Source organism: Paroedura picta, chromosome 3 (genome assembly GCF_049243985.1).
Source record: "Paroedura picta isolate Pp20150507F chromosome 3, Ppicta_v3.0, whole genome shotgun sequence".
NCBI classification, from domain to species: domain Eukaryota; kingdom Metazoa; phylum Chordata; class Lepidosauria; order Squamata; family Gekkonidae; genus Paroedura; species Paroedura picta.
Window position 1 is genome coordinate 120,046,755 of NC_135371.1, and position 14,394 is coordinate 120,061,148.

A 14,394-nucleotide genomic window follows, 5' to 3' on the forward strand; every position below is an offset into this window, starting at 1 on the left:
TATTGTAAGTTGGAAGCAGGATCTACCTACATAACAATATATGTATGAAACTGGTCTTAACCTGAGTTTTATCTGCCCTGGCACTAGCCTGGTGGAATACTCTTCTGGGTGAGATCAGGGCTCTTTGGACCATGTAGACATGGTGGCTTCAAGCCCTGAATACATTTCTGACACCCAAGCCCCAAATGGTACAATAATGCATGTCAGTGTGGCAGCTCAAATCCCTGAGTCCAACCCTGACAATCGAAGACCAAAATGCACAATGACATATGTAAATGTGGTGATTGGTATCCCTGAGACATATGTAGATGTAGTGGCTCGAAGCCCCATGTCCACTCTGACACCCCCAAATGGTGCAATAATGTACATGGTGGCTCAAAGCCCCACATCCACCCCTGATGCTCAAACCTCAAATGGTGCAATGATGGATGCAGATGTGGTGACTCAAAACCCTGAGACATATAAAGATATGGTGGCTCAAAGCCCTGAGTCCAGTCCTGAAACCCAAAACTCAAAGTGTACCCACAATGCTCACAGTCCCCACCCCCAAGGCTGAAACATACAGTCAGTATTTTGAAGACAGATGGAAAGGCAGACAAGCAGACAACCCCAAAGTTTTGACAGGGGCTCCCCAAAGTACCCCTTTGGCAGCTATGGTTTATACACACAGGTGCTGCAGAGCACACCCACCATCAGGGCTGTAGTATTCTGTTCTGCACCTGGGTCTCAAGTGTACCTATTCATCAGAGAGAATTCTTCTATTGTGCAGATAAATGGAAACACATATAGAGATGACAGAACTACTCCTGGAGTCTAGAGACCAGAGTTTGGTGGGGGTACCCAAGCAAGACACCACAAGGAAGGGAATTGTATCCACAACTCTCACAGCCCCCCGTGTCTCTTTGGCCAGGACTGAAATACACAGTTCGTTCTTTCAGGACAGATGGAAAGGCAAACATCCCCAGAGTTTTGGCACACCTAAAGTACACCCATGGCAATTAGTAGGGTGCAATATATCAAGTATTTGTTGTTGTTGTTAGTGTCCGACCCATCATGACCCCATGGATAATGATCCTCCAGACCTTCCTGTACTCTAACATTCCTTGAAGTCCATTTAAGTTTGCACCAACTGCTTCAGTGACTCGATCCAGCCACTTCATTCTCTGTCATCCCCTTCTTCTTTTGCCCTCAATTGCTCCCACCAAGGGACTCGCAAGAGTCTTCTCCAGCACCAGAGTTCAAAAGCCTCAATTCTTTGACGCTCAGCCTTCCTTATGATCTAACTTTCACTGGGAAGACCATAGCCTTGACTAGACGCACTTTTGTTGGCAGGGTGATGCCTCTGCTTTTTAACATGCTGTCTAGATTTGCCATAGCTTTCCTCCTCAGGAGCATCTTTTAATGTCTTTTCTGCAGTCCCTATCTACAGTGATCTTGAAGCCCAGGAAAATAAAATCTGTCACTACCTCAATTTCTTCCCCATCTATTTGCCAGGAATTGGGAGGGCCAGATCCCATTATCTTAGTTTTCTTGATGTTGAGTTTCAAGCCAACTTTTGCACTCTCCTCCTTCACCTGCATCAAAAGGCTCTTTAGTTCCTCTTCGCTTTCTGCCATTAGAGTGGTATCATCTGCATATCCAAGGTTGTTGATATTTCTCCCTGCAATCTTGATCCCAATTTGCGACTCATCTAACCCTGCCTTTCTCATGATGTGCTCCGCATACAAGTTAAATAGGCAAGGTGACAGTATACAGCCTTGCTGAACTCCTTTCTCAATTTTGAACCAATCAATGATTCCATGCCTGGTTCTCACTGTTGCTTTTTGACCTGCACAGGCTTTAGCATAGTCAATGAAGCAGCAGTAAATGCTCTTCTGGAACTCCCTAGCATTCTCCATGATCCAGCGTATGTTGGCAATTTGATCTCTAGTTCGTCTGCCTCTGTGAAATCCTGCCTGTACTTCTGGAAGTTCTTGGTCCACATATTGCTGGAGTTTAGTTTGCTGGAGCTTAGCTTTGAGCATAACTTTGCTAGCATGAGAAATGAGTGCAATGGTGTGGTAGTTTGAACAAGTATGTTTGTGTATTATTCCACTCTATTCCACCCATCCATCAAGGTGCATTCTTCTACTCTGAGGATAAATGGAAAGGTATGTGGAGCTGGCAGGGCCACTCCTCAAGTCAGGTTATGAAGGCCAGATGGAAAGGCGGAGAATGCATCTCCCAAGGGCTCCCACATATAACCCTATAGCTGCTTGGTTGACAGCCCAGTCAAACATGACAAGGAAGGGAATCCTGCCACCTTCTACACCCATTCTTTGCAGAAAGGATGTAACCTGGTGGCGGTTGCCCACCTGCATCCTCTCTGCCAGGGCATGGACTGGTGGGAGTACAGTCGTCTCCTTGGGACCCAGATGTAGAGCAGAGCCCAGCGCTCAATTTAGCCCTTGAATCAGGGGGAGGACTTGCCTCAGGCTAGCCCTGTGGGCACAGAAGACATGTCCTGGAAGGCCTTCATGAAATGCACCATTTGGAAGAGGGTCATCCAGCCATGCTGAACTCCTCTTCCCCATGCAGCATGGTTATGGGTGAGATGACATTCTGAGCTGTACTGTTCTGGTCCATCAAATGCCCTATCAGGACACAGATGGTGATCCTGTAGATGTCTCTCAATTCACCAGCCAACAAACAAAACGGAAGGAGCAGAGCTGATGAATATATGGCCTTCTGAGCTCATAAAACAGAATGGGAATTTTGTGTCTGGTAGCTGGCAGTGTCCATTAATATTTGGAGGGCTCCTATTAGTGTTTCCAAGGTTGGAAAACTCTAACCCCCCCTTGTTGCCTTGGAGTTTTGTAAACAGTTTAATTGGCACCACTCTGCCTCCATTCAGGATGTCGGATTCTATCATGAAACATCCAAGATTGGCCCCAAAGGACATGTTAAGTGTGGGGGATGTAAGAATGCACTTGAAATTAAGAAATTTGAAAGATCAGATAAACATTTTTTTCAGGGTACTGATGCTTTTTTCTAATTATTCTAAGAATAAGTGAATGTAAATCCAAAATTAGACAAGGCAAAGATGGTACCCCACTGATTCTACAGTTTAAAGAAAAAATACATATGGCAGAGGAAATTAGATTATTTATTATTGAGGTGGTCAAACAACATAAATTTTACCATACTGATGTGAATACATTATTGTTACCAAAGGAAGCCCAGATTATATTGGCATTAAAATCCGGGACACCATTTGGGCTCAATGCAAGTATGGATTATGCACATTTCATTTAATTAACCGGCTTACAATTTTCTTATAATAAACCATTGATCTACAAATGTCCTTATGATGTTTCATGAGAATGGTATTTGTATTGATATTAACTGTTTGAATTAAGAGTAGTAAATCTTTATACAGCATCTTGGAGGATCTCTATAGATAACAGTATGTGAGAGAATGCAAGTTTCCTGCAGTTCTTGCAATCACTTTATAGACTGGTTTAAGATGCTATATTACTAGCACATGGAAGATGAAGTCTTTGTTATGAGTACCGTACTTCTTTTTAAGATAAAGAAAAAGGTTTCATAAATTGTTGGTGTCCCTTTTAAAAGTCTTTTCAACAGGTATAGATTGTTTAACTATGTTACAACAGCAAACAGATATCCACATAAATCAAGCTTAGGTTTGTTACTGGCTTGGGGCATCATTGAAATAGTTGAAGCTAGTTGGCAGTAGGTGTACTTTGATAATTTTTGATATGCAGTAATGACTGAATTATGTTTATGCAGTTCTCAAGATTGTAACTACAAAAAATCATTCCCTTTTCTCTCAAATGTTCAATACATCTACATCAGAGGGCAGAAGGAAATGAGTCTTCACAAGGTATGCCTTGAGGATTTTAATCTGTGCTCAATTGTGCTACTAGAAGACAGGTTAAGAGTACTAGAAAAAAATTGTTGAGAGGGGATGCTTTTCTCTCCCAAAAAGTCAATTTTCAAATGTATTCTATATACTTCCAAAATGTGAGGTTTTTAAAATAAGCTTGGTATGATCTACCTGTAATGACAAAAAGTATGTAATCTATATCTGCAAATATCTGATAAAAATAAACTGCATATGATTTATAATTCATATCACCCCCTGCATTCCCTTGAGGGAAAGAAGGCACATAGTATTGATACAAACATCAACATAGTGAGAAGGCCCTGCTATGAGACTCTGATTCCTCAGTCCTTTGCCTATAACCTAGCCTTGCTAGGATCATTCAGTGCAGAATGTAAAATCAGCAGCCATAAGCATTAAAGCCTGTGCCAATCATGAGAGCAGCAACACTAGGCCACCAATAGGTAAGATATTGTAAAGCCTCGGAGGATCCCTGAGATAGACTGAAAAGTTTGATGCTGCAAACTGACCACTAGAAAAAGCCCTACCCTGACTTAGGGCAAATGAGAACTGAACTTGCTGTTGGGGGTGTGTTGGGCAGTTGTCAGTCACAAAGGGGAACAGGGCAATGAGAAAATTAATTTGTCAAAGTCCTCAGTTGCTCATGGAGTCCTGGAAGGGGGATTAGGGGTGGTAGATTTATAAAACACTTATTCTTTCCTCCACAATTCCTTGTTGGTCCCATTTGTTTGGTCTATTTTGAACTTAGTTTACTGCAATGGAAAGATTCCAAATTCTCTGTTGCGATGTACGCAAAGTAACCCATTTGGGTTACTTTTAAAACTTTAAGCAAATGCAATCTTCAGTTTGTGCCAATGACCAAACTTTCAAGGGCTTTTGCTCCTTGCAGCATCATGGAACAGTTGCCAATGGAGAGAATTCTCCCCAGAGAGCATCTCAACTAATAGAAACTAATCACAGATCTCTCTGCAGGAGTTGGCAAATGTTTTGTGCTTAGCATGGCAGCAGGTGTTTGTCTGGCCTCTTTCTTAATGAGCAGAGCCAATAATAAATTTTCTCTGGCCTATGGAATCAAAAGGGGTCAGACTGTGGCTGATTATGGCTTCTGCCATGTTTGGACATAATAAATCCTTAGTGATACGATCATTGTCTCTTGGTCAGAATTTTCAGATTGAGTGAGTGTTGTCTCATAGAACTAGTTCACACAAAATTATCATTGCTGGACAATTAATGTAATGTACATTGTTTGGTGTGTAGCCAGGTGTTTGGCTGATTGTGCCATTCACTGAATGGTCAGATTGGGTGAAGGTAGATTTCGCCATATACATAATTTTTGTAAACTAATTTTGAAAACTAATTAGACTATACGATGGTCTAATCAAATGATTGGCTGCAGGGTGACTTGTACTGTGAATTACATTCTTCACATGGCTATGGCTGACCATCTAGGTTTGGTGAGAGCCAGTTTGGTGTAGTGATTAGGGCTTCTAATCTGACATGCCGGGTTCAATTCTGCACTCCCCCACATGCAACCAGCTGGGTGACCTTGGGCTTGCCACAGCACTGATAAAACTGTTCTGACTGAGCACTGATATCAGGGCTCTCTCAGCCTCTCCCACCTCACTTGGTGTCTGTTGTGGGGAGAGGAAAGGGAAGGCGACTCCTTCGGGTAGAGAAAAGCGGCATATAAGAACCAACTCTTCTTCTTCCTCTTCTTCCTCTTCTTCCTCTTCTTCTTCCTCTTCTTCCTCTTCTTCTTCTTCTTCTTCTTCTTCTTCTTCTAGGACCCTTGTATCTAAGGGGCTGCCTTTCCCCCTACACCCCCCAGAGAGTATTATGAACAAGCAATTGAAATCTGCTCAGGGTCCCCAGCTCTAAAGAGATAAAACTGCCCTCAACCAGGGCCAGGGCTTTTTTTGCCCTGGCCCCAGCATTGTGGAATGCTCTGCCTGAGGAGATCAGGGCCCTCTGGGACCTTAAACAGTTCTGGAGGAACTGCAAGACTGAGCTGTTACACCAGGTGTATGGATGAAGCCAAATATAAACATCAAGATACTAGCCTCCCATCAGCATAAAGTCTCTCCAAGCTCTGATCAACCTCAGAAAAGTGTGAACTATCATTAGGGGGAGGTGGTTCTATTGTTTATTGTTTTTACTAATGTTTTTATTAATTTGGTATGATGATTGTTTTAAAGTCAGTTTTAAAGTCACCATGAACCAACCAGGGAAGGGTGGGATAGAAATATATTATTTTTGTAGCTGTAGTTATGCTTATGTCCAGCATTTATTTCAGGATATCACCACTGCACATAACCATGGGTGTCCCTTATTTCAGAACTGTGCTGTTCCACATATTACAATTTCTGAATAGCCCCTATTTTTATCTGGCAATCATAGTTAATAAGTTACTTACTAATGACTGCTGGCAACATCCTGCCCACCTCAAAGAATCTGAGTCCTGTACAGGTCTGTCTCCATTGTACATTTTGGCAAGCACTGAATAAAAAACTCTCTGACCTTTCAGTATGTGAGCCATTACAGATAACTGTTATTAAGCTTAAAACTATTCATTAGCTTAAGAGCTAATGAATTCTAAGGCCAGAGTTGGAGGTTTCAGTGCTCTGCAAGAGTGAACACCATATAAGGGGACTGACTTTGTTTTAATCATGTAGTTAAACATTGCTGGGGAAAGAGGGCCTTTCTAAATGTAGGCCTGATTGCCCTGCACATGACTGTCACTACAGAGAAAAAAAGCTTTAGGTTTTGGCCCCCTGTCACGATCTTGCCTAATCCTGGTTCTTTAATTCTATGTACTTAAGCTCTGATTATACCTAATTGTGTCCTTGTAGGACAGAGCACACATTTGTTATTCTGCATGATGCTGTGGAGTGTCAGCCTATCCAGATCCATCATTCCTGTAAAGTAGCTTGTGGACAAGTTTCTTGTGCTTGTGGCCTGTCAGTTTGATGCCACGCGTTTTGAAATCTTTAATGAATAATGCTGCTTTTTTAAAGAGGTGTTTTCTCTGACCGTTTTTTACAAAGCGAAAGGGACCAAAGTTACATATTTGGATACAGAAAAACTTGCCCCTCCTTACCTACATTCTGAAGTGGTACAGCGCATTCTACCACTTCAGAACTCATCTGCCAGGTCTTTTTGATCCATGTGTTGATTAGATCTCAGCCTTGCAGTATTGTTAGTAATGAGGAGAAAACCATGGTAAAGACAGCAAAAGATGTCGTGTGGAACTGCATCAGCTTTTGTAGAGAGACAATTCTGTTGATGTGCGGAATACATACTGCATACAGTTGCCCTTGTAAAACTTGATTCAGCTAACAATCATGTTATATTTAGAAGAAGAAGAGCTGGTTCTTATATGCCGCTTTTCCCTACCGAGGAGGCTCAAAGCAGCTTACAGTCGCCTTCCCTTTCCTCTCCCCACAACAGACACCCTGTGAGGTAGGTGAGGCTGAGAGAGCCCTGATATCACTGCTCAGTCAGAACGGCTTTATCAACGCTGTGACGAGCCCAAAGTCACCCAGCTGGTTGCATGTGGGGGAGTGTAGAATCGAACCCGGCATGCCAGAACCACTACACCAAACTGGCTCTCCAGTCTACTAATTATGGGAGGAGCTTTCTAATTTAATCACAATATTTATTTGATCAAATAATCATGCACTCATTTTGGGAAAATTCTTTCCCAAAGCATGAGAAATAATGGTGACTCACCAGCACTCCACATGTCTCGAGGTGTCTCAAATGTTTCTGGGCACTTTTCGCGTGCTCTACACTCATCACTCACTGCCAGAAATGCGAGAAGACAGAGCAAGGCGCTTTAGTCTTGCTTTGGTCTGCCTACCACTGTCACCAACCAATCCCCTCCCAGTATGGCTGATTGCCTCATGAACCTCCATCGACTGTCATTTTTTTTACATAGACTTATTTGTTTAAACACCTATCTGAATCTTCATAGAGGCACAGTCAATCACAGCTGAGTTGTATGTCTGCCTATTCATTGTTCCAGGTGGTTCATTTAAAAAAAAGAACCCATCCCAGGAAGAGGGGAGAGGGAGGCGGGTGCAAGGGTGGGACATTGGAGGTGGATGTAGTGCTACTTTGCCTTGAGACATTTCTTGTGCTGGTAGCCTGCTGGTTGTCCGCCGGGGGATAGCGCTTTTAGGTTGGTGAATCCCCTTTTTGGGATTCATCAACTCACGCTTTAAAATGGTGGATGCAGCAAACAGTTTGCTGGACAGATGCAGGAAGCTGGTGACTCATGTGGAGCAGCCAGAATATAGTGCCTTCAGATGGTAAGCATGACACTAAATTTATGGCGTGCAGAAAAGCCCCAAGTTTTCTTACTTGGGAATTATTACTATCATGTCATCCATAATCTTCACAGTCTGGAAATAACATAAATAACTGCTGGTGTGTTTTGTAACTTGTGGTGTTTTGTAATCTGTGGCAAAAATAAAGTAAGGGCAATGTAATTCCATGGTTCAGCTAAGAGGAGCATTATTATACTACAGTTTATACTTGCGCTTCAACATCAGCTGTTTTTGTTGACATGCTGTTCAGCAGTTTTGACATTTTGCTCAGGAGTTATGAACTGGGAACCAATAATGCATTACACAATTCTTTCGAGTGATTAGATGGCTTTTTTTCAACTGCCCCCTCACCACTGAACTGATGTCCCCAATTTTAAATGATAAATTAAGAAGGGTAGGACCCAGTGAAGGATCAAATGCAAATCAAGTATAGAGGCACTGGGATACCAAGGTGGCAAACACAATATTTAAAATAGACTTCTGTGGTGTCTTGAATCTTCTGTTGTTTCTTTTATTCTTTATAGTACAAAGCAGTCCCTGGGAAGAATAAAGAATAAAAGAAATAACAGAAGATTCAAGATGCCACAGAAGTCTATTTTAAATATTGTGTTTGCCACCTTGGTATCCCAGTGCTTCTATACTTGATTCCCAATTTTAAATGGCATAAAATGGCGGTAGTGAGTTCCATCAGCACCCCTCCACCTCCCTTTTTAGATGGGATGTGGGATTAGTCTAGGATGAGTTTTTTCGCCGCTACTTCTTGGTCTGATAGGCTATTTTATATGTATTAGTTTATACTGTTTTAGGGATTTTGGGGGATTTTATATGATTGTAACCTGCCTCAAGCCTCCTTTAAATAAATAAATAATTAACAACAACAACAACAGGAAAAAATTAAACTTGAGATAAATGAGTTGAGACTTACTACTTGGGCATCTCTGTGTACTTTTGGTGGCAGTGGACGAGTGGTGGCAGTGGACGGAGGTGGGTGGAGGCAGGAGCTGGTGGCAGCGACTGGTGGCCAGTGGAGGCGGCGGAGCAATGGCACTGGCTGCCTCCCCGCTGCCTTGATTGTTGTGCACCGCATGCCTGTGCATGCCACCACCGCTGGCAAAGTTGGGGTCGCGGCAAGAAAGAAGTTGAGAACCGCTGACATATAGGATATATCTGACTATGCAGATGCAATGATAGGATGAACTGGAAGCAATTCTATGCTTTATATCAGTCAGTTTGCGATCAAAACAAACATGACCCTAGGTGACATTGCCTGTTTTCCAGATATTTTCCCCTTTATGTCCATTTCATCCTATCAAGCATCTCACACTTAATCATTCCCCTGTTTGAGATTTTAGTCATGGGCATGATTTTTAGTATACAGGAATTTTTTTTTCATTTTTGTATATGTTTTGATGCTATTACCCACCCTGAACATTTCGAAGGGCAGGTTACAAATAAAAATGTATTATTGTTATTATTTCTCAGAGTTGTGTGAAGTTATGTTTGAATAGTGTTTATGATGATGATGTATTGTCACTAAAATGGTAAAGGTAAAGGTATCCCCCTGTGCAAGCACCGGGTCATGTCTGACCCTTGGGGTGATGCCCTCCAGTGTTTTCATGGCAGACTCAATACGGGGTGGTTTGCCAGTGCCTTCCCCAGTCATTACCGTTTACCCCCCAGCAAGCTGGGTACTCATTTTACCGACCTCAGAAGGATGGAAGGCTGAGTCAACCTTGAGCCGGCTGCTGGGATTGAACTCCCAGCCTCATGGGCAGAGCTTCAGACTGCATGTCTGCTGCCTTACCACTCTGCGCCATAAGAGTCTCTATTAATGTCACTACACCACCTTAATTTCACTGCTTTAACAATTTGAAAGATATAGCAGGGACAGTTTGCATAATCATGACAGGACTAAAGTATTGGCTATGCTCAATTGTATACTATTCTCCAAGGCACCCTAAATATGTGACAGTATTGCACTGAAAATGCTCTTTTCCTTCTGTCACTCAGATGATATTCTGGCTTACTTTTTGCCTCTATAAATCAATAAATATTTAATTAAAAAGAGCCTTAATAACTGTTCCCATATGTTCTCATTAGAAATGTTCTGCTTAACTAATTCACATTCAGATGAACTTAGAAGGTAGGGTGATGTGCCTTCAGATCTTTCTGGGTTTTTAATAGCAAGAAAACTGGTTCAGTGTTTTTATTAAGTAGCAAGCATCTTACTTATATCTAAGTCCTCCTTCCTCCCTGAGTCTGAACAGAAAGAGGTGCACAACAATTTTAAAATTCTGTTGTTAAGGGCAATGGAAAACTAGCAGAAGCCATCATTATGTGAAATAAGCGTAGAGGAGCCCCCCCCATAGTATGAGTAATTCCTTCAACCAATAACCCTTCATATTTATAACAGTAAAAAAACAATAATTCAATTTTTTGTTCTGGGGTTAAACTAATGACAGCATTGCAGTATGATGGCTAAAAAGTCTACTATTTCAGATCCAGATTAATAAAGCATGTTCAACAAAGATTTGGAGATGTATCCACATGTCCTCTCCCTGTTATCACTCTCTAATGGACCTAACATGGGAATTATAATTTTGGAGAGGATGGAACACCACCCTCAGGAGTGTAGGTATGAGGGAAAGATCATATATGTAATGAAGGAAGAACAAAATTTGTACCAAATATCAGTGTGGGAGGATTCAAGGTTAATTAGGTTTAATTCCCCCACCCCATAAGAATTAAGCAGAATTAAACCAACTTAGGGTGAAATAGATGGCCAAGAGCCACACAGTAGCTGTTTAAATGCTAATCATAGGGCACTGATAACAAGGGTGGGCAGGGTAGTTCTAAAGCCAATCATTAAAGACAGGTCTGGAGCCAGAATTTTTGAAGTAAAGTCTCCAAATATATCCTGTGAAGGAGTGGGAGGTGAAAATAGGTGAAAATAACATAATTTATTTGAATTAAATATTAATAGAATAACGGCCTGCTCATTCTTCCATATATCTTCACAAATGAAAGGATTAGACATTTTTAAAAATTAAAACTGAAACTTGAAGGTGGAGGTGTTACAGTCTCCTGAGGGGGAAAGGAACTTAAAACTCTTCAGGTTGTTTGAAGCTGCTTGAAAATCAGCAAATGAGATAAAAACATGGGAATGGCTAGGAATGGCTATTCACATGGCTGAAGATATCAAGAGAATCAGTATGGTGTAGTGGTTAAGAGGGATGGTCTCTAATATGGAGAAGTAGGTTTGATTCCCCACTCCTCCACATGTAGCCAGCTGGGTGACTTGGGTTAATCAACATTTTCTTAGGGCTGTTCTTGCATAATAGTTCTCTTAGAGCATTCTTGGCCCCACCTGACTTAGAGAAGCCAATTCTGCACAGGCAAAAAAGGCTGAGAGGGTGATCCTATGGAAGTAGGGCTAATCCCTGGTTTCACATGATGTAGTCTCTGGGCTGGCCCTCCCAGGCTGGCTGCAGATTGGGCCCTCAATTACCCCGGGCTAATGGAACATGAGAGAATTCACATTCCCTTAGCTCACTGAGGGTGCCAAATAGGGTTGTGTGCTTCGGCTGCCGAAGTGGCTGTTTGAGCCTGAAGCAGCCAGCATCACGGGGGCTGGGGGTGGAGGGGCGGTGCCAGTAGTGGCACCTGCATGCAGGTGCAGAGCTCTGTGCCTGCATGCATGCACCAACTGGTGCGCCAGTGCCACCCCTCCCCCCTGTGCCGTGGCGCTGACTGCTCCAATCTCTACCTTCAAAAGTCAATACGCAGTTTTTTTTTTGGGGGGGGGCGAGGTTATATGGATCCAGTACAACACTATACATCATTCAAGATATCTGAGGGACTGCTTATAGCCTTATGCCTCCAAGAGCCTTGCACTCTATGGGTATTAATATGTTGCTGGTGCCCAGCCCTCATGAGGTTTGCCTGGCCTTAACCTGGGCAAAGACCTTTTTGGTCCTGGCTCCGACCTGGTGGAATGAGCTCCTGGAAGAACTGAGGGCCGGGCAGGTGCTCTTACAGTTTCACAGGGCCTGCATGATGGAGCTATTCCACCAGGTCTTTGGTTGAGGCCAGAGTGCGGGAGATCAGAGGAGCTCCTCCAGACACGGCAAGTTTATTCGTCTATCTACCTGGATTGTCGGTAACAGTTCTCCCCTGAAGTATGGGGAGAACTACTGGATTTGGGGATGTGGGCTGGGATTTTGGTTGCTGGTAGTTGGTATCAGGCTGGCCTTATTGTGTTGCAATGCATGGAACAATATCACAAATCACTCTACAGGGATGCAGATGAATTCTTCACTCTTTCTCAAATGTCCTCTCTTTTCCCAGCTCATTGGAAAACCAGGGCCCATTCTGCATGCAATGGATAATGCACTTTCAATGCACTTTAGAAGTAGATTATCCTGCACAGGAAAATCCAGCTGCAAAAGCAGTTTGAAAGTGCATTATTCAATGTGTGCAGAATAGGCCCTGGTATGCCTAAGAGTGCAGATACTAAGGGATAAGCTCTGACAATGCTAGCTAAACTCATTAAATGGATCCATCATAAACACTATAGCCTTGTTAATATTGAGTAGGTACCATAAAAACCAAGACTTTCTATATTCGCAAAAACCAGCACAATGGCCATCTTAATGCTCTGTGGAATTACAATCATTTCACAGAAAAATTTCATGATTCAGATGCAGCAATGATTGTGCTGCCTTCATCATGTGGTTTTTGAATGATGGTAAAACAGGATTCCTCCCTAACCCCCAGGAGGGAATTCATGGTTAAATAAAGTGGAAGCTCGAAAGATTCACGTTGGCTTCTTCCTCTGTTACCTGCCGCAAAGGATGATGTTTCAGCTCCGACCGATATTTCAACTCCCCTTCCCTCCATGCTGTATTTTAACATTTTTGAACATTACTGTGAGAATCTGCAGTGGCATAGGCATCACACACCCACCCCATCTCCCTGTCTCCCCCTCGAGCATCTGAACACACATTATGATTGAAAGTGCAACGGGGCACTTTGTGAATTTCATGCAGGGAAACATTTGTGTAAGGGCAGCTGACGTGCTTTATGTTCCTGCATGGATAGTGACTGAACGCTGGAACCCCCGCCCCCCTTGCTTGAGTGATTTGAGTGCCGTGGGAATCGAGAGATGGTTTAAAAAAAATCTTTACTTCGACTGCATTGCAATGCAGACTCATTATCGTCACTTTTCTTCCTCGCTCTTCACTGCCCTTGCCTGAGCCCCAGGCACCCACTTGCCCTTTCCACTGGTGGCAGTGGCACCGTGGCTACGAGATGCGAGAACAAATTGGAGGTGAAAAAGGGGGGCATTCTCCTGTTTGATCACATTAGGAGGCAACTGCATTATGGCACATGCTCAGTTTAAAAAAAAAAAGGGGTGGGGAGGCAGGGAGGGGGGGGAATGCCCACTCTCCTGATGGAAGTGTAAAATGCCAGCTGCAAATAGACTCCTGGCCAGTGCCGGAGGAAAACACAAATGTGGAATGCCAGGTGCACATTTGGGGCCTGCATCCAGAATTCAATTTGGCGAGAATGTGCCAGCAAATTACAACTGCAGAAAGGGACCATCAGAGTTGTTTTGAATCTCATGCCAAGACACCACACAAGTATGAAAGTGGGAAACATTCTGGTTATTGTTATTTAAAGAGGCAACATTCCAATTTCTTAATGTGAATCTACACCAGGTTGAAACTGGTGGGAAGATTTAAGCTTGTGATTGTAGTAAAAGTGCCCTGCACACCACTCAAGTAACTTCTGTTACCAAAATCTGGAATCTAGAAAGATTCCTTTGGCCTGAGATGCTCCAGTTTTCTATGGCTCTAGGTGCACCAAAGCTAGATTAGAGCTGAACATCAAGAAAACAAAGCTTGGCTCATATGTTGGATACTAGAGCTATTTCCTCTGTCTATATACTTTAAAGTTGTTCATGGTGTAGTGGTTATAGGAGTGCCAATTTCTAATCTGGCAAGCTGGGTTCGATTCCCTGATCCTTCCCCACATGCAGCCAGCTGGGAGACCTTGGGCTTGCCACAGCACTGATAAAGCTGTTCTGACCGAGCAGTGATATCAGGGCTCTCTCAGCCTCACCCACCTCACAGGGTGTCTGCTGTGGGGAGAGGAAAGGGA

General features: G+C 43.0%; 1 protein-coding gene across 5 annotated transcripts in view; it reads right to left on the reverse strand.

The window, feature by feature from the left end:
* SHISA6 (shisa family member 6) overlaps positions 1-14,394 on the reverse strand; it is a 413,188-nt gene that overhangs the window by 63,848 nt on the left and 334,946 nt on the right. The gene's annotated exons all lie outside the window — the stretch shown is intronic.